This window comes from Phocoena phocoena, chromosome 19, assembly GCF_963924675.1.
Source record: "Phocoena phocoena chromosome 19, mPhoPho1.1, whole genome shotgun sequence".
In the NCBI taxonomy this organism is placed as follows: domain Eukaryota; kingdom Metazoa; phylum Chordata; class Mammalia; order Artiodactyla; family Phocoenidae; genus Phocoena; species Phocoena phocoena.
In genome coordinates this window covers 37806855-37827591 of record NC_089237.1, presented here as the reverse complement: position 1 = coordinate 37827591, position 20737 = coordinate 37806855, and the positions used below count along the sequence as shown (strand labels likewise).

Sequence of the window (20737 nt, the reverse complement as noted above, 5' to 3'; positions counted from 1 at the left end):
TCTTAGTTCCCCTGGCCAGGGATCCAACCCATTCATCCTGCAGTGGAAGAACAGAGTCCTAACCACTGGACCGCCAGGGAATTCCCTGAAACACTTTTTGGAACCACAATTAAGGTTAATTTGCAAGATTTTATTTCTCCTATTGAAACAACTAAACCCAAACCTTGTTCCAGCGTTCTCATTATGTGAAACAATTAACTATCTTTATACCATAACATCCTCTATGGTATAAAGTAAGCAAACTTCTATTTTTAGCTATGTAGCCCAGGGGTTGAGGGGAAAGGTTGGAGAGAGAGATGAACTTTAACTATTATCCAAATTCAGTAAACCTGCAGCTACTCAAGGCAATTGCATACGATGTAAAAGCAGTTTGCAAAAGGTCAGGTTAATTACATTAACTTTGGTATACAATGAAAAGTACCTTCTCTGCCAAGCCTCCCCAATTCATGCTAGTTAGAATTCAACAGCATCACTCCGTTTTAGCACTGTATTCATATCGCTAATGTGACGCATCCTACCGTGTTCGAGGGTAGGAACCATTTTCATTTAGTGTAGCAAGTGCCTAGAGTTCCGCTTGAACGTTACCTAACCTAGAAGACAATTAAGGTATCAGCTTGAATGAAAAATAATCGTCCCAAACTCTGAACAACAGCAGGAAATTTTCTGTTGTTGTTAATAATTGGCAGCCATAAGGCTAAGGCTTCTATCTCGGCTTTGTCGCTTCAAATCCTTCCCGAAGGCGGCAAAAATAGTGAGCCACCACCCCCGCCGCAAGCAAAGTGAGCCTTCCATCTCCACATTCCCTTGGGTCCCTCGCCTCTCTCTATCGCCCCAGGGAACAAAGGCCTCAGCAACAGGCCGAGCTCTGGCTCCGGGCGCCAGACGTCAGTGCGGCGACCCAACACCTTGCCAAAAAGACTCTGTAGAGACATAGCACAGCCGTGGCTTTCCAACAAGACAGCGATACAAAACCAGCTAAGAAAAGTAAAACCTACCAGCGGAAAACTCCTCTCCAACCGAGCCCGCTGGCGGCGGAAGCGGAAGTCCCTGTGAGATCATAGAGTTCTCTAGTTCCGGTCGCGGGCCCGCGTTCGGGGCTAGAGCGCCTCTCCACCGCCACCGGGCTCCAAGCGGCTTCTATTTCCGGGTGCGGCTTCTGACATAAAGCCGAGACCTCCTTTCAAACGCGGTGTCGCGGGTTCCTCGCCCCTCGCCTGGCGTCAGCTCACAAGGATTGGAGCGGGCGAGGGGATTGCACAGCCCGCAGCTGAGCCAGGCCGTTGGGGCCGGCCTGCATTGGCACCTTCGATCCCTCAGCGCCTCCTGGCTTTTGAGCCCTCCGGATTGGGAGTCCGTGATTGGCCGCCTCCAGGACTGCCGCTCGAGAGGCCAGTGCTCCTTCGCCGTATCTGTCCCCCCATAGTCACGCTTTTCCCTGTGAGGTGCAGCATTAATCAACTCACCTCTCCCACACACTGCTTCCCTAACGTGGGTGTCCGCGTTGACTTCATTCTTCACCTTCCCTTGAGGCCCCCTCCCCTCTGCCTCCGGAAGAGGTCTTTTTTGCCCAGTTCCTGTAAAAAGCACCCATCTGGCACCCCCAGAAAGTTCATGCTTACTAGAGAGGTTGTGGGCAAAGTAAAACCCAGTGCACACACGAAACTATGGCTGAGCACGGGGCTCGTATCACAACTGCTTCTGCGGTGGGTGACCAGCCAGCCATCCATCTTTGAGGTGGTAGCACAGGACAGTTTAATGACAGCAGTGAGACCTGCTCTTCATCATGTGGTCCAGGTAAGGATTTAATTCTCTGAAAAGTTTTAGGAACGTCCGGGTAAAAACCAAGCCAATAATCTGAATTTATTTGTTGGCCTAAGTTTTGTAATAACCAATTAGCATATAATGCACATCACATGATTTAATGGTTATGGAGTCTCTTGTTATGTGTACTGAATACCCAGCACTTCAGGGAGGTTAAGGTAGACCCAGAAAGAAAAGTGTGGAAATTCAGAGGGGAAAAAAAGGAAATATAAATACAAGGCATAGTAGCTGTGTAATGGAATGAATTTCATTTATTTATTTTGCTTTAGGTTCTTGCAGAATCAAATCCTGCCCGCTACGGCTTCTTGTGGAAGTGGTTTGATGAAATCTTCACCCTGCTAGATCTTCTGCTCCAGCAACATTATCTGTCTAAAACCAGCGCCTCGTTTTCTGAAAACTTTTATGGCTTAAAGAGGATCGTAATGGGAGACACACACAAGCTTCAGAGATTGGCCAGTGCTGGTCTCCCAAAGAAGCAGCTTTGGAAGTCAGTTATTTTCCTGGTTCTTCTTCCCAGTCTGAAAGTGAAGCTGGAGAAGCTGATTTCTAGCCTGAGAGAAGAGGATGAATATTCCATTGCATCCCCCTACTTCCCACTGGAAACGATTTTACAGAGCCTTTTTGGCAGCCTACCCATTTGTTAACATGGCCTGGGAAGGCTGGTTTCTTGTACAGCAGCTTCGATACATCCTAGGAAAGGCTCAGCATCACTCACCACTGCTGAGTCCGGCTGGGGTTCGGCTAGGTCGACTTACAGTTCAGGATATACAAGCTCTGGAGCACAAACCAGCCGGAGCCAGCATGATGCAGCAACCAGCTGGGAGGTAAGGCCTTAACATTTCCCCAACATATTTGATTAATAAATCCTAAAATCTTATCCCAATTTTATGAAATTTACCCACCTCAGTCCACTTCGGGGTATTTCATAAAATCATCGAAAAATTCTTGTGTCCATAAAACAAGGATTGCCATCCTGGTAACCTTCCTCATCATAATGGCTACATTTTTGCACACACTTGCTATGTACCAGGCCCTTTGCTAGGTGTTTACGTATATTATCTCAATCCTCATCACAGCTCAATGAAATAAATGCATTAGCACCACTTAACAGTTGAGGAAACTAAGTTCTAACATTTGAGTACCTTGCCAAGGCCACACAGCTAATAGGCGGCAGAGCTGAGATTCAAGCCAGATCAGTACAATTCTAAAGACTGCTCTTAACCATTGTGCTATCCTGCTCCTAGTGTCTCTGTTCTCTGACAAGTTCAAATATATTCCTCAGTACTGCTGAGTTGTTCTTTAAGTGAGTTATTTCTTTTTCTGGATATACTATCTTCCACTCCCATAAAAGGTCTATATAATCAATGGCTCATTAATTTCTTTCTCAAAACACAAAGCAAACAAAGCCCTAGTCATTAAAAACAAAGCTTAGCTCCTAGAACTCCTAAACTACGGTAGGTCAGAAAGAGGGAATTGTTTCGAATGGATACTTACAAGTGAAAACGCCAGTCCAGCAACTATTCAATCCCCAAGCTGAATCAACGATTCTAATGAAAAGTGTAAGAATTGCATGCGTATTAGTTGTTCTGTGATTGTACCTAAATAAACAGTTTCTCCTTTTGCCTCCTTGTTCTGTTCTCCAAACGGCGTTGGCGAGAAGATGAAGTCAGCTCTGAAGCTAGCCGTGGGAGGTGCCGCCTCATGCCTCTCTACTGGCCTTTCGGTGGGTGTATTCTTCCTGCAGTTCCTTGAGTGGTGGTATTCATCCGGAAACCAAGAAACCATCAAGTCATTGACTGCCCTGCCTACTCCACCACCACCGGTACCTCTAGACTACAATTCTGATTCTCCCCTGTTGCCCCAAATGAAGACTGTGTGCCCACTGTGTCGTAAAAACCGGGTGAATGACACCGTTCTCGCCACCTCTGGCTATGTGTTTTGTTATCGCTGTGTGTTTAATCACGTGAAGAGTCACCGAGCTTGTCCCATCACAGGTTATCCAACACAAGTACAGCATCTGATTAAACTGTACTCCCCTGAGAACTGAAAGGGATTAGCACCTTGTCTCACAACGAAATGACTGCGCTATAAGGCCAGAGGGCTGGTTTTCCGCACGGTAAATAGCATTGTTTGATCATCCTCAATTAATAATTGTATGAACTTTAAACAGCCACATGGATTTCTTTAAAAGGATATACTCGTTGATCTTAACCTTTTAGCTTGCTCCCTAGACACCTCTACTTAGAGTTGACCGAGCTGGTCAGAGTGAGGGAATCAGGACTGGCAGGGGATGTGAGGGTCAGCATAGAGAAGGGGATCAAAGAGGGTACTCGGCACAGAAGCTTTTCCCGTCCCCTTCCTTAAAGGACAAGAGGTATAGAAGCTCTCAGGAAAAACCCAAGTTAGACCTCGTAGAGTGGGTAGTGAAGGGGAAGCAGGCCTTTTGAGAAAGGAAAGCATTTATCTGCCTATGAGGAATAGGTTTTATCGGTTTGCAAACAGTATGAAATATGGACCTGCTTTTTAAATTTTTATTTTATTTATTTATTTTAATACAGTAGGTTCTTATTAATTATCACTTTTACACACATCAGTGTATACATGTCAATCCCAGTCTCCCAGTTCATCCCCCCACCACCCCCCCCATGGACATGCTTTTTATAGAAATACTTAGAAACACTTTCTCCTTCCATATGCTGAGACTCATTTGTTAAGTAACATTTGCTATAGTTTATCACCTTTTAAAGATCCCTTTGTGAACAACACATATCTTCCTTGGGAAACTGGTTACAGGAAAATAGGGGTTGAATGTATATACAGAATAGTCTGAAGACTTCAGTGTGAAAGCAAAGCTATTAATGAAGAGATGAAGTAAAATACTGCCCTAACTATGACTGTGTAAAGACAGTCATCTTTTCATAAGCTCTTCGTGCTTGCTGTTAAGAGTTTGCTAAGCTGACATGAATTATTCTGGCTATTACTAAAGTTTCTACAAAACGCTTAAGTAAAATTTAAGAATAAATGTTTTTTGGCAAAGAGCTGTTCCATGTCATGATTATGTGGAAACTGAAAGATTAGTGGAGGTATTTAGAGTAAATTTTTCATTCAGGCCACCTTTGCCTTTTTTTTTTTTTTTTTTTTTTTTTTAGCGGTACGCGGGCCTCCCGTTGCGAAGCACAGGCTCCGGACGCGCAGGCTCAGCAGCCATGGCTCACGGGCCCATCCGCTCCGCGGCATGTGGGATCTTCCCGGACCGGGGCATGAACCCGTGTCCCCTGCATCGGCAGGCAGGCTCTCAACCACTGCGCCACCAGGGAAGCCCCTACCTTTGATTTTTTGAGGCATTCTGTATTAACATTTTGCTTTTTTTGCTAATCCAATATTGGAGAGAAATCCTCTCCTCCAACAGCAAGAATTCAATCTTGAGTGAAATACCTTATTTCTCAAGTGAAATACTGCATAAACACTTAAGTTGCCACCGGATTGGCAGGGTTAAACATACAGCTTAAAAACATACGGGTTAAAAAAAAAAATCATTACTACAAGAGGAAGGATGAAAATGATTTTTAAGTGCCTCTGCTGAGACAGGTGTTGTCCAATACAACTCATTTCAGCAATTCAAAGCACATTTTCTGATAGCACTAAGATAATAGAACTAAATTTTGAAATAGAATATCCTATAGATTTTAAAATATTAACATTTTTATGTACCATGAGAAGAGTATAATGGATATTTGCAAAAATTCTTATTAAACCACAAGGTTTTACCAGAACAAATACCATAGTTAAGTAAACTTTTTTTTAATTTAAAAATGTTTTAATTTGTTTCAAAGTTAAACCCAAGACACACTGACTTCACAGGGAATCCAATGAGAAATGTTTTTCTAGGCTGAACACCTGTTTCCCCTTAGTCTCCCCCCAAAAACATGTACATGTTAATTACTTTCATTTTACAATCACTGCTAAATAAACATTTTTAATATAGTAATGAGTCAATAAGGGAACCGAACCAGATTCAGGACTGAAATAATGCAGTTTTCCATGAAGATATCAAAGCCATATTTTTCACCTCAACCTACAAAGAAAAACAGGAAAGTATCAGTAATTCAAAAGAATATTAAACACTCTTACACATAATAAAACCAGTATCCAAATAGGCTAGAACATACCAATGTGGAAAAACCACAACCAGAATCAGCGCAGAGAGAAGATTAAGGGGTCATACCCTGGTCAATGCCAACACTGAAGCAATGGCAATGCCAGGTCAGACTATACTTCACTCATCATTGCATCATTGCTTTTCACCTCCTTGTATTATCTAAGAGCAGCCCAACACCCTATTTTCACATCCAAGAAAACTTAGGTTTGCCCATGAGAAAAAAAGACTTCTTTTTAGATAAGTTGCAACCGTGGGCTTTCAATATTTGATCTTCTACTATTCACCTCAAGCAACTCTGCTGTACAAAAATGCAAACTTGAACAAGTTTTGTTTTGGAGGTGCTTTTTAAAAATTTTTGTAATACAGAGTAGAGTGGAGAAGCATTTACAGTTCAGAAAAACATTTCTTGTTTTAGTGAGTCCAAACACCATGCATGATAAAATCTCAGGGATGTCTGTGAAGGGATTTATAATCTAGTTCTAAAGCAAAATCTTTAGAAAAGATTTGCTCCTAAAAGCCTTTATAAAGTAAACTCCAGTTCATTTAACATACAATTTGATTTACAATTCTGCTGCCAACAAAGATGAAAAGCATAGTAATAAAAAATTTTATACAAGAGTCTGCTAAAGAGTCCAAGACCCACGGAGGCTAGGATTTGACAAAGGTCCATAGCAAAATAACAGCAATGCTGGAAAGAGAAACTGAGGTCTGATTACCAGATTTATATATTTCCACTACCAGCTAAATACAAGGTTTAATTTCATTTTTCTCCAGGCCATGGGCAAGATAAAGGAAACAGTGCAAAGCCTGGGTAATTCACAACATGGATGATCAATTTCTGAATGAGAAGGCTGCCTGCATTTTATTTATTCTAAATGACATCTTCTCCTAATTCACTATCGCTGACATGCTATGCTAAGGTACTAGGAACACAAACAGTGTCAACCTCTCCAGCTTTTCAGCATTGTATCTAAATAACAATTCTGGAGACACAGCATGCCTCCTTCAGCCATTTATAAATGTCAATAGCTTGATACTCCATAGTTAAAAACGTACAGCTATGGTCTGTGTTCTCCATTCAGCAACTGAATTCCACAAAGAGAGGGAAACTAGTAAAGTGCCTGTTTAGAGGCTTGAGCCTTTATCTCATCAACCTGTGCAGAAGTAAGTACACATTACAAAAAGCAAACAGGCTAAGAGAACTTAAATAACCTTGTCTAAAAGCATGAAACTTGTGAGCAGAGCTCCAAGTGTGCTCCAGCCACAGAGGGCACACTTTCCTTGTTCTCTTCCTCAGTACGCTTTCCTCTGTCTGGAGCGCCTTCCCTACCCCTTTCAATCTGGAGAAAGTCTGTAGTTCTAAAACCTTGTTCAAACGTCACCTTCTCTGTTAAGTGGTCCCTAACTCCCTCAGTCATCCCCTCCTCTGACTCCCACAGCACTTTTTCCCACCACAGTACGCATCACACGCCAATTATTCACCCATTCACGTCCCCCACCTCCCGTCTCTCCCACCAGCCCCATTACGCAGAGCTCCTAAAGAACCAGGACTTCCTCTTACTGGCCTTTGCATCCATTACACTCAGAATGATGCCTGGGACTCAGAAGGCGGCTCAATAAGCGACAGTTTAATTCAGTCAGTGAACGACCCTCCCTACTAAAGCCTAAGCGCCTGGATTATACAAGCATCAGCACAGTTTATAAAGCCGACTTACCTCCAACATTTCACGTAGGTTAAGGACGTCCCTCAAGCATCTCTAAGCCCTCCGACCTCCAACTTCTAACTCATGGCATTCTGCATGGCACCCTGCGCAGGATCACCAATTCTTATACACGGTGTATCCTCAAAACGATAATAATAACAACAATAACAATACTACTGCTGATAATAATAATGATAACATCCAAACCCCACCAACTTCAGGAAAGACTGAGACGCCATCCTTCCGGGGAAACACAAGGCCGGATCCAGGGCTCAAACCAAAGCCTCAGGCAGGGGGTCCGCAGCCCGCTTTGGGAACCCCCCAAAACTCTTACGCCCTAGACTCTCAGGAGGCCTGCCCAGGCCTGCAGAGGCTGACCGCAGCCCACCCGCCGCCGTTCAGTCCCAGAGGTACCGGCTTGGGGCTTCCCACACTGCTCCACCTCGCTACCCCGCCGGCTGCCGTGGCAGCCCGATCCGGACGACCAGTCCCGCGACGGCCAGTGGACCAGGTGGGCAGCAGCCCTGAGGCTCGGCTGGTGCTAGGAGCAGCCAATCGGAGGGCTAGGCGAACGCCGGGGTTGGGGTGGGGAGAGCGGGCGGGAAGGCGCAGGCGTCTTTGCAGTCTCTTCTTGGCGTGGCGGGCTGCATGCTCAAAGTTGAAAGCAAGACCCTGAGTAGTCCCCGCTCGCCCTCCAATTCCCTGATCTCCGAACTTGGGGAGACTGACATCCGGAGTGGTTTTGCTGGTGCCTCGTTTCACAACTGGGGAAGGGCATTTGAGGCGGGCTGTAGAGTGTGTGTGTGCCCTGGCTTTCCAGGAAGAACTATCGATTCAGTGTTCCGACATTATCGTGCTTGCGCCGAATTCCCGCCTGAGGGCTAGGGGTTGGGGCGGACTTCGATGAATGTGTCCCTCTCTCCCCGACCAGGAGAAACTCATTGGCTTGTCAGGGCCTTGGACTCTTCCCGAATAAGCAAGAGGTGCCACTAAATATCAAAGAACTGCGAAAGAGAGCAAGAAAGTCTTCCTGGGAGAGGTGGCATTTGATCTGGGTTTTGAAAGATGCGTTGGATTTGGAGATCCTGGGAGAAAATAATTTAACTCCCGAATTAAATGAGAAAGCATAGGGGAGCTTATCAAATTTAGGTAAAGTTGAAACTGGTGTAGTGTTTTCCAAAATTCAGTGAGTTGGAAATACCAGGAGGAAACTTAACAACATAGATGTCCCCCAGTATCAAAACCAAACGACAAACTCCCACAATCCAGACTTACAGAATCATTAAGCTTGAATCTGGAGTTGGAACCCAGGCGTGTATATTTTTAATAAGTACCCCAGGGGAGATTCTGATTCACACCAAAGTTTCAGGACCAGTGTTAACATAAAGAAAGGGGGTGATAAGAGATTTGAAAGACAGGGCAAGACTTTGTTAAAGATAGTGGCTTGCTGGCTGTGTAGTTTAGACTACTCTGGAGAAAGTGGGAGATTTAAAGATTTCAGAGTCTGAGGAGATGGGTGATCACAGCTGAAAACTCAATATGCAACTGTGCTTTAAAAATAGATTGAAGGAAGGCAGAGTGAAAGAAGGGGAAGCTATTGCCAAGTGATTGCAATGGTCCAGGTGAGAGCTAGTAAGAAATGGAGAGGTGGCATATGAAGGACAGCAGGAGGAATGTGATGAGTGTCAGATAGGGATGGGGAGAAAGATATGAGGAAATAAATGGAGAAAAATGGAATGTCCTCTGTACCAGGCCTATGAAGGACCTCCATTGTACTTTAAGGATAGACTTTAGACAGTGAAGAGAACGGGCCTTTGCAAGTGCTGTTTCCTCTGCCTGGTTTTCCCCTTCCTTCTCCATCGTCCTTTCTCAACCTGGTGCATTCTTTTATTTTTATTTTTATTATTATTATTATTATTTCTCGGCACGCGGGCCTCTCACTGCTGTGGCCTCTCCCGTTGCGGAGCACAGGCTCCAGACGCGCAGGCTCAGCGGCCATGGCTCACAGGCCCAGCCGCTCCGCGGCATGTGGTATTTTCCCGGACCGGGGCACGAACCCGTGTTCCCTGCATTGGTAGGCGGACTCTCAACCACTGCGCCACCAGGGAAGCCCTCTTTCTTTCTTTCTTTCTTTCTTTCTTTTTTTTTTTTTTTAAGGTAAGTTTTTTTGCTTGTCTTTATGGAAATGAGGTTAGTCCTTTTTTATGTTTTTTATTTATTTTATTTTTGGCTGCATTGCCGTGCGCGGCCTTTCTAGTTGTGACGAGGGGGGGCTACTCTTTGTTACGGTGCGCGGGCTTCTCATTGCGGTGGCTTCTCTTGTTGTGGAGCACGGGCTCTAGGCGCGCAGGCTTCAGTAGTTGCAGCACGCGGGCTCAATAGTTGTGGCTTGCGGGCTCTAGAGCGCAGGCTCAGTAGTCGTGGCACACGGGCTTGGTTACTCTACGGCATGTGGGATCTTCCCAGACCAGGGCTCGAACCCATGTCCCCTGCATTGGCAGGAGTATTCTAAACCACTGCGCCACCATGGAAGCCCTCAACTTGGTGCATTACTTGCAGGTTTCAGCTCACATACCATCTCATTTATGAAATCTTATCTTGTTCTCACAAGCATAGTCACTGTCACTCCTTAGAACACCCCAAGCACACTGTTCATATGTTTCTAACTCTCCAGAATGGCGCTAGAGTGTAGTGGTCGTGTATATGGACTATAGTATTTGCAAGCACCATAAACTCTCTGTTCCTCAGTTTCCCCATCTGTGAAAAGGGAATAATGACAGTACCTACCTCACAGAGCTGTTACGAGAACTGAATGAGAACAATGCGATAACACCTGGTGTTATCACATACGTTGTATTGCAATGAGTTCTTTAATATATGTGTTCCCCCTCTAGATTGTGAACAGGACATGTGTCTTATTCTTCTTGCTAACAGTAAAGGCTGCATGGCAGAATGATAGTAAATGGGTTTTGGAATCAGATAGATAGGAGTCCAAATCCCAGCTCTGCTACTTACTAGGTGTGTAATCTTCAACTTTACTTCCCTGAACTCAGTTTCTTCATTTATAAGATAGTGAAAATAATGCATGTCTTATAAGTTGTTACGAGGACAATTTGAGATCATCAAAGTTGCAGATCTGGCCCAAAGAAGGCAGTCACTAAATGGTGCAAATGATGGGTGGCCCCAGGACATAGTACCATGTTCAGAACACAGTAAATGCTTAGTAACTGATTATCGAATGAAAAGCTGACGTTATATGCCAGGCACCATGCTAACCTTTTTATATACATCATCGCACTTCATTCTCACAAGAACCGTATGGAGAAGGCACTATTATTATCTCCACTTTACAAAGACGGAATGTGAGGTTTGGATTATCTTAACGAAGCCTTCTAAGCCAAAAAGTGCTAGAGCTAGGATTTCAAGGCCCTTGGTGCTTTAAAAAACAGCTGACTGAATGAGAGAATGAATGAAAGGAGACTCACCCAGAGTCAGGTGGTGGCGTGGTAGAACCAGCACTGTTACTCTTGGTCACCATGCTATCTAGTCTGCTATTCCAGCCGAATCATCTTGACAAATGAATTGAGAGTGAGATGGACGCTGGTATTTGGCAGTTTGTGTCTACTGACCAGGAAAGCTGTGCTATACCTATCTCGGCTGATAAATTGAAATGCTCAGTGAATAAACACAAATAAATTGGGAGCTCTAGTTCTTAGCCAACTGTCAGCAGTGTGTCCAGATCATTTTCCCCAGACCTAGAAAAAACCACTGTACAAGCTACTCATTTCAAGTTGCTTTGTGGTATCAGAGCCAGAATGTGAGCTCCTCGCTGGCCTGATAACGTACTATTCATAGCCAGAGGACTTAACTAAGGAACTCTGAAGAAGGAAGAGAAACCCTCTTTGCTCATCTTTCACATTATCCTTCCTTCTCCTGATTTGGTCCCTAATAGTGCATTAAAGAATAAGAAGGAGAACACAATACAGTTCCTAGCTCTTCTGCCCAAGAAATGTCCTTCCTGTTGATTGGGAAGGAAAAAGGAGGTACTTAGGTAGATTTCAGATTTTGAAGACTCCGAAGCAATCCAGAATCCCAAACTTGAAAGGCAGTGGAAGGAGTAGGGGCATTTGTATTAAACAGACCTGGCTGTGCATGCCATCTCTTCCACTTAACTGGCCATGTAATCTCAGGTTCCGTATCGTGTGCCACACTCCCAGCTTGGTCCCTTGTGCCCAAATGCATATGTCCAGTAAATGACGGTCCTTTTTAATCTTTCTAAAAGTAAGTGATATCAGAAGGATTTCAGTGTGAGAGTGAAGCTGAGAATTAAGGTACGTAGTAGAACTAAAAATGAGACTGGGGACTTCCCTGGCGGTCCAGTAGTTGAGACTGTGCTTCCACTGCAGGGGGCGCGGGTTCGATCCCTGGTTGGGGAACTAGGATCCCAAATGCCGCGTGGCACGCCAATAAATTTTAAAATGAAATAAAAGTGAGACTGAATTTGGAAATGACGTGAGTGAAAAAGGGTTAAAGTTGAAGCTGAGAGCAGACGTCTGCAGTTTACTATGTTGCTGTGCTGATTATTCATCATGGTATGTATTCTGCCTCCTATCCTGGAAATAACTTTTGAGCCAGACAGGTACAAAGTGTCATGCCAACAAAGCAGAACTCCATAGGAAGAGTAACCTCAGTTAAAAAAAAAAAAAAAAAACCCGAGGGGGTATTCAGAAACCTATTTCAGAATGCCATTTCAGCATAAGCAAATTGGAGTAGAAACAAAGAGTTGTTTGATGGTTTGAGTTACTCGAGAGAAGTATGTTAGTTTCCTGTGGCTGCAGTAACAAATTGCCACAACTTTGGTTGTTTAAAACAATAACATTTTATTCTCTCACAGCCAGAAGTTTGACATACGAGGGCAGAAATCAAGGTGTTAGCATGGGCTGTGCTCCTCTCAGATGCTCCAGGGGAGAATCCATTTTGTGCCTCTTCCAGCTTCCTGTGCCTGCCGGCATTCCCTCACTTGCGGCCACATCACTCCGATCTCTGCCTCTGTGGTCACATTGCCCCCTCCTCTTTTGTAGGTATCAAATCTCTCTCTACCTCATTCTTTTTTTTTTTTAAGATTTTTTTTTGATGTGGACCACTTTTTCAAGTCTTTATTGAATTTGTTACAATATTGCTTCTGTTTTATGTTTTTGGTTTTTTGGCCACGAGGCATGTGGGGTCTTAGCTCCCTGACCAGGGATCGAACCCACACCCCCTGCACTGGAAGGCAAAGTCTTAACCACTGGACCGCCAGGGAAGTCCCTCTACTGAATTCTTATGAGAACACTTGTGATTGGATTTAGGACCCACATGGATAATCCAGAATAATTTCCTCGTCTCAACATCCTTTCTTAATCACATCTGCAAAGACCCTTTGTCCTTGTAAGTTAACGTTCATAGGTTCATCATCATCATCATCATCAATAATTGCTGGCCAATATTCACTTGTTCCAGTTTAACCAACATCCCCCAAAGAGATAACTGTCTCTTACCTGTTTATTTTTTTCACTTGTTTTTTTTAATTACACAAACAATTGATGTTCATTGCAGACCATTTAGAAAATAGAGAAAAGTTAAAGAAAAAAAGGAAAGGAAAAGAAATTCAATGAAAAATCATCTGTAATCCTCTCACCCAGGGGTAGCCAAACCTTCACCAAAGAGTATTTTTCTAGGCTGGGTTTTGTGTACAACAAAGAGGGAAAGTAGGAAAAAGAGAATAAAAGTGAATAGAATAGCACAAACGATTTGGAAGGTGATAGAATAGGTTAATATTGTTCATCATAGATATGTACAGGACAGCTTAATCTAAAATAAATGTAGAGCTTTGAAATGAAATTAACCATGACAGGAGATGCTTGTATGATGTATAGAAATAACACTCAGCCCTTTAGAGGAGGGACGTTTTAGCTTTGGCCCCTCACTTGAAAACCCCTGAATTTCGCCACTAATACTTCATTCTCTCCCAGAGGTCAGACCCTGGCCTGCCAATCTGCCCTGTCATAGGCTTTTCTTGAGTCCTTATCAGCCTTCCTCAGGGGTCAATGTTATGAAGACTAGGGGAGTCTGGCAGAGTTCCTGCTCCTCCCAGGCTGATATCAAAGGGCAACAGGGGCTGTGACAGAAGGCAAACATTCAGACCAAAGCCAGATGTGGAACTGAAGCAACAAGAGGAAAAGCAAGAACATCAGGTAAAAAAAAAAATTTTTTTAAAAAATCTCATTCCTCTCAGTTTATTTCTGAGAGCCTGAAGAGCTTAGTAAAATCATAGCTCAGGAGCAACTTGTAAAGGAGAATGAGTGAGAAATTTGGGGAAATGTGGAGCAGATGTTCATATGGAGCTAGACTCTCAGAAAACTTTGTATCTATCATGGTTGTCATCAGCAACCAAGTAACATCAATGAGCCTTGGGAGTCATGAGAGTATAGTTCTGCTAGTACAAAAGCAATTAGATTTGTTTGTGAGTCCCAGCAGGTGGAAGTTATAGGGAGACAAATTATAGCTGAAAATAAGGAAGCTATTTCTTTTCTTTTTTTTCTTTTTTTTTTTTTTTGCGGTACACGGGCCTGTCGCTGCTGTGGCCCCTCCCGTTGTGGAGCACAGGCTCCGGATGCGCAGACCCAGCGGCCATGGCTCACGGGCCTAGCCGCTCCGCGGCATGTGGGATCTTCCCTGACCGGGGCATCCCCTGCATCGGCAGGCGGACTCTCAACCACTGTGCCACCAGGGAAGCCCGAGGCTATCTTTTTATTGGAGTGGATGATAGGAGTAAGAAAGTTCTGGGATGTGCTAAAGAAAAGGTTGACCGTGATTCTTTGAAAAAGAAAATAGAAAACACAATATACAAATTACCTTGTGTCCATTTTTGCCAGTCTCAATGCCAGATAGATTTCACAGTCAAACTCTTGGATGTGTTAGCTGGGGGAGAGCTATATGGCTATGCTTGTGTGATCGGAGTGAAGCCATTCTGTGGTGCACTTTTCTCAGAAGCTCCCTGTTCCTGGATGGTGAAGGACAAGGATATTTGCAAACTGACAACTCAGGAATGGGTAGGCATGGTGATGGACACAGATCCAGGTAAGATGGAGAAAACTCCCTCCCTGTCCTTTCTACCTCTTTGGAACCTGTATATTAAACAGGTTTCCCTCTGTTTCCTATGACTTTGAACTTCTCACACACACTAAATTCTGTGTTTTTTGAATCTCCAAGTATCCTACTTTCCATACATGAGAAAATTTTGTTGGGTGATGAGAAGCCCAAATGAAGTATCTTATAAAAGGCAATTTCCCACATCAGATGAAAAGAAAATTGTCTGGGGATGATTGCCTTACAGTGGTGTATTGGAACTGGCTCTTACTGGCTCGAGAGCCATTTGTTAACTTTTCAGGAATGTTTTGAGCCAGTTGTCAAACAGTCATTACTAAAAATTAAGTTTCATAAAGTTACAGTTCAATAAATTGTATTTAAAACAAATTTATTTATTTTTTTCTTCTTTGCGGTACGCGGGCCTCTCACTGTTGTGGCCTCTCCCGTTGCGGAGCACAGGCTCCAGACGCGCAGGCTCAGAGGCCATGGCTCACGGGCCCAGCTGCTCCGCAGCATGTGGGATCTTCCCAGACCAGGGCACGAACCCGTGTCCCCTGCATCGGCAGGCGGACTCTCAACCACTGCGCCACCAGGGAAGCCCAAGACATTTGGACTGTTTTTAAACTTGGGAAATATAACATTTGAAAAAACAATTTTAATTTGGAGCAAAATAACATTAAAAAAAAACAAGTTTAAGTTGGCAAATTGATACCACAATCGAAACAGCAGAAAGCTGCTACAGTTTCCAAAAGAAAGCCTGTCTGATGCAGAAAATGCACACTTGAAGCAAATTAAAGAATTTGGACATTTTTGAAAACAGGGCCCAATATCTTGAAGTTTCACCACAAAATTTTGAAAAAGTGCAAAGAACTTTTTTCTTTTTTTCCAAAAACGGATCTTTTTGGTTTCTTGTTTTTTGGGGTTTTTTTTCTTTTCTTGTTGAATCTGCCCCGAGAGCTTCTTGTTTTCTGGTTGTTGTTTTTTTCTTTCTTCTTTCTTGATCCTCTTTTTTGTTGTTGGTTTTGAATTCTTGTCGCCCCAGCCCCCCTTCCTGCTCCTCCCCTTTCTGACTCCCCCTCCCCCCTCACTGGGAGTGGAGGTGCAGGGTGGGGAGGAGCAGGGAGGAGTGAGGACATTTAGGACAGGACCTCGGAGGGAAGGAGACCAGCCTGAACTGTTGGAAGGCCACTGGAGGTTCCGGAACAAAGGGAAGAATAGGATTGGGGGAGGACACAGAGAGGGCACTGCCTACCTAGGAGCTCCTGGCCAAAGTCAGGTGGAAGGAGGTGTCATAGAAGGTCCTAAGAGACAGGAGGCAGGAAGCTGTCTGTGGGGGGATGGAGGGGAGTGTCTCAGTGACCTGTTGGTTGACCTTCTGCCAGGAGGGAAGTTCCTAGCGGCATGAGGGAGGCGGGCAGAGGCACTGGGAACCAGCTGTGGAGGCCCAGGCCTGGATCTTATTTGCCTGAGTGCCCAGGCTGGTCAGAGATTGCAGGTGTCAAGAAAGAGGAGGGCCTGGAGGCCAGGGGTGACGCCAGCACAGGCACTGTGGCTGCATCGTGGAGGAGCTGCAGGGGCAGGGACCCTGGCAAGCCCTCTCAGACTCCCACCCTCTGCCAGAATTACCGCTCAAGGGGCCTTCTACATATGGGAGTGATCATGGGATCCTTTGGGGACATGGCAAGAGAAGGGTCCAGAGCTCAGGACTTAGGCCAGTTTGGGGGGTCCGAGACTAGAGCTGCACCCTGGCTTCATTAGGCAGGCTCTTTCCCACCCTGCCGCCTCCGGCCACAGTAATTAAGCTGGGGGTTGCCATGGTAACTGGGGAGGAGACCAAGCCCCCAGGGACCCTAGGGCCTGGCACCCCCTCACCCACAGAACAGGCTACCATGTGGAGCTGAGGCCCACGGCCTGAGTCGAAGGCAACGCCAAGACCCTCCCAGGATCTCTAGCTCCAGTGGCAGCCTTGGGAGCTCGCTCTTCCTAGGAGCAGGAAGGAGATTTGCTGTGTGTGTGTGGGGAGGGGTTCCCCTGGGTCCAGCAGATGCCCTGAGGAGGGCCAGCCCCCAGCCCTGCCTCTGCTAGGCTTCTTGGAAGGTCTGCCAGGCATGGGGAGAAGTGCTGTAGGGCACACGGGCAGGAGGTGGGGAGGGATCTTCCGCCAGGGCTAGCTGGGGAGGGAGGGAGGGGAATCCGGTCTTGCCCCCCAGGGATGGGAGTGACATGTCTCCTGAGCTCAGGGCTGGAACTCAGCAGACCTGGGAGCCGGGCAGTGCTGCTTCTGGTCTGACTGTGTCCTTGTCCCCCACCCCCACCCCGGCCCACCTACCCGCCCCCTCCCCACGCAGATATCCGGGACTCCGGGAAGAAGCCGATGGTGCTGTTTCTGCATGGTGGCTCCTACATGGAGGGCACAGGGAATATGTAGGATGGCTCTGTCCTGGCCACCTACGGCAACGTCATTGTAGCCACACTCAACTACCGGCTTGGGGTGCCTGGTGAGGGTGGGTAGCCAACTCTAGGGGCTGGAGTCTGGGAGGAGGGCCTGCTGGCAGGGTTCCTCTAAACCCAGCAGGAGCAGAATGGCTTCTGGGTTGGACTGAGCTGCCCAGAAAGAGGGCAAGCGTGCTGTGACACCCCCAGGAAGCCCCCTTTCTTCCTCTACCCCCAGGTTTTCTCAGCACTGGGGACCAGGCTGCAAAAGGCAACTACGGGCTCGTGGACCAGATCCAGGCCCTGCGCTGGCTCAGTGAGAACATTGCCCACTTTGGGGGCGACCCCGAGCACATCACCGTCTTCGGATCTGGGGCAGGGGTCTCCTGTGTCAATCTTCTGATCCTCTCCCACCATTCGGAAGGTACCAGCCACCTCCTCAGCCTGTCCCTCTTGTCCCCTTTCTCACACCCCCAACCCCACCAGGGCCCCTTTCTCCTCCCTCAGGCTGATACAGCCCAGCCTAAAGCCTGCCTGTCCCACCAGGGCTGTTCCAGAAGGCCATCACCCAGAGTGGCACTGCTATTTCTAGCTGGTCTGTCAACTACCAGCCGCTCAAGTACACGCGGCTGCTGGCGGCCAAGGTGGGCTGTGACTGGGAGGACAGCGCCGAGGCTGTGGAGTGTCTGTGCCGGAAGCCTTCTCGGGAGCTGGTGGACCAGGATGTACAGCCCGCCCAGTATGGGGGTGGGAGAGGGCCAGGTCCAGGCCTCCATTCTCCTTGCTGGTTCCAAGGAGGTTGAGGGTGAGAGGTGCCCACAGGCAACAAGCATTCCATTTAGCCAGGAGAGGTGGACTTCAAGGCCCTCCCGGGGCCCTGCCTTCTCCCAGTAGCCTTCCCTAGGTGGAGGTGCCTAAAGAGAGCCAGTGTGCACGAGGCTCCATGAAGTGCTTGAGGGAGGACTTCCTCCTGAGAGGTCAAGTACCCTGAAGGGCTCAGAAGGTTTTAGCTAGGGGACTCTGAGCAGAGGACTCAGCAAGCTGTGAGCTGAGAGGAGGCCGGTGAACAGGTGATGTGACCTTGACCCCTTCTCCACAGCTACCATATCGCCTTTGGGCCCGTGGTGGACGGTGACATAGTCCCTGATGACCCTCAGATCCTCATGCAGCAGGGAGAATTCCTCACCTACGACATGCTCATCGGTGTCAACCAGGGAGAGGCCTCAAGTTCGTGGAGGACTCGGCGGACAGCGAGGACGGTGTGTCCGCCAGAGCCTTCGACTTCACCGTCTCCACCTTTGTGGACAACCTGTATGGCTACCCAGAGGGCAAGGATGTGCTGCGGGAGACCATCAAGTTTATGTACACGGACTGGGCCGACAGGGACAATGGCGAGATGCGGCGCAAGACCCAGCTGGCGCTCTTTACCGGCCACCAGTGGGTGGCACCGGCTGTGGCCACCGCCAAGTTGCACGCTGACTACCAGTCCCCTGTCTACTTTTACACCTTCTACCACCACTGCCAGGCTGAGGGCCAGCCCGAGTGGGCAGATGCAGCGCACGGGGCACGTAGCTGCCCTACGTCTTTGGTGTGCCCATGGTGGGTGCCACCGACCTCTTCCCCTGCAACTTCTCCAAGAATGATGTCATGCTCAGAGCCGTGGTCATGACCTACTGGACCAACTTCGCCAAGACCGGGTGAGGGCCAGAGGGGCTGGGTCGGGCATCCCTGCAGGTCAGGGCACACACCGCCTCCATCCTCCGCCCCTTCTCTCCCTCTCCTTCATATGGCCATCATTCCTCCATCAAGGCACTCTTGCCTTCTCGACTCAGACTCCTGCCGGACAGCTCTTCTGTGTGTGTTGAAGACTCAGAAGAGTTGGACAAAGAGGTCCCTGTCTTTTCTGGGGGGCGGGCTCACTTGGTGCCTTTGGCTCCGTGTCTGTCTCTCCTTCCCTCCCTTGCCCACCCAGCTCTCTCCTTCTCCTCCCAGAGCTCGGCCCGCTGTCTGAGTGCTCTCATCTGTGTATCTGAGTGTCTGTGAGGGTTTGTGTCTGTCTGTCTATTGCTGTCTCTGCCCCTCTCTCTTGAAATCTATTGATATCTCTGCTTGCTTTGATCTGGTTACTCTGTACTCGCTGGTTTCCCCCTGGCTGTCTCTCATGTCCTTTTGTGTCTCTGTTTCCATATGTCTCTATCTCATTCATTCTCAGACTCTGCCTCTGTCACTGGTGGTCTGTCTCTTCCCTCTCTGCCCCTCTGTCCTCATCTCAGACTGTCTCTGGCAGTCTGGCTTCATCCCTATTTGTCTGTCTGTCCGTCCGTCTCTGGCAGTTTCTCTGTCTCTTTGTATCCGTCTCTGTCTCTCTTCCCGTCTCCCCAGCTCTCTGCATCTCTGTCCATCTCTCTCCCCATTCCTCCCATAGCACGCCCCCACCCCTGCCTTTCATGGGAGCCTCACCCTTACTCCTCCTTTCCCTGCCGCGCTGTGTCCACAGCGACCCCAACCAGACGGTGCCACAGGACACCAAGTTCATCCACACCAAGCGCAACCGCTTCGAGGAGGTGGTGTGGAGCAAGTTCAACAGCAAGGAGAAGCAGTACCTGCACATCGGCTTGAAGCCGCGCGTGCGCGCCAACTACCGCGCCAACAAGGTGGCCTTCTGGCTGGAGCTCGTGCCACACCTGCGCAACCTGCACACGGAGCTCTTCACCACCAGCACGCGCCTCCCTCCCTACGCCACGCGCCGGCCGCCGCGCCCGCCCCCTGGTGCCCCCGGCACTCGCCGCCCCCCCGCCTCCGGCCACCCTGCCGCCCGAGCCCAAGCCCGAGCCGGGCCCCCGGGCCTACGACCGCTTCCCCGGGGACTCCCGAGACTACTCCACGGAGCTCAGCGTCACCGTGGCCGTGGGCGCCTCCCTCCTCTTCCTCAGCATCCTTGCCTTCGCCGCCCTCTACTACAAGCGGGACCGGCGGCAGGAACTGCGGTGAAGGCGGCTCAGCCTCCCCCCACCCCCGCCCCCGCCCCGGCGGCTCGGGCACCGGCGTGCCCGGCGGGGGCACCCTGCTCCCTGCTGCCGGCCGTGAGCTGCCACCCGAGGAGGAGCTGGTGTCGCTGCAGCTGAAGCGGGGCGGGGACGTCGGGGCGGAACCTGCGGAGGCCCTGCGCCCGCCTGCCCGCCCGACTACACCCTGGCCCTGCGCCGGGCGCCGGACGATTTGCCACTCTTGGCCCCCGGGGCCCTGACCCTGCTGCCCTGCGGCCTGGGGCCACCCCCTCCCCCGCCGTCCCCCTCCCTCCATCCCTTTGGGCCCTTCCCCCCGCCTCCCCCCACCGCTACCAGCCACAACAACACGCTCCCCCATCCTCACTCCACCACTCGGGTATAGGGGGCGGCTCGGGGAGGCCCCCCTCCCCGGCCCTCCCGGCCAGCTCAGAAGGCAGGGAGGAGGACATGGCAACAGGCTTTTGTCGTGTGGAGCTGTGACACAT

The 20737-nt window shown here is 48.2% G+C and overlaps 1 non-coding gene and 2 pseudogenes across 1 annotated transcript; 2 read left to right on the top strand and 1 right to left on the bottom strand.

Annotated features, from left to right (window-relative positions):
* The first annotated feature begins 1664 nt into the window (after window positions 1–1664).
* LOC136138979 (peroxisome assembly protein 12-like) lies at window positions 1665–3868 on the top strand (annotated as a pseudogene).
* Window positions 3869–6016: 2148 nt separating this feature from the next.
* Window positions 6017–6113, bottom strand: LOC136139582 (Z30 small nucleolar RNA). The gene has a single exon (XR_010657103.1). It is a non-coding gene; the product is annotated as a Z30 small nucleolar RNA (small nucleolar RNA).
* Window positions 6114–8331: 2218 nt separating this feature from the next.
* On the top strand, window positions 8332–20634 carry LOC136139108 (neuroligin-2-like; annotated as a pseudogene).
* Window positions 20635–20737: the final 103 nt, after the last annotated feature.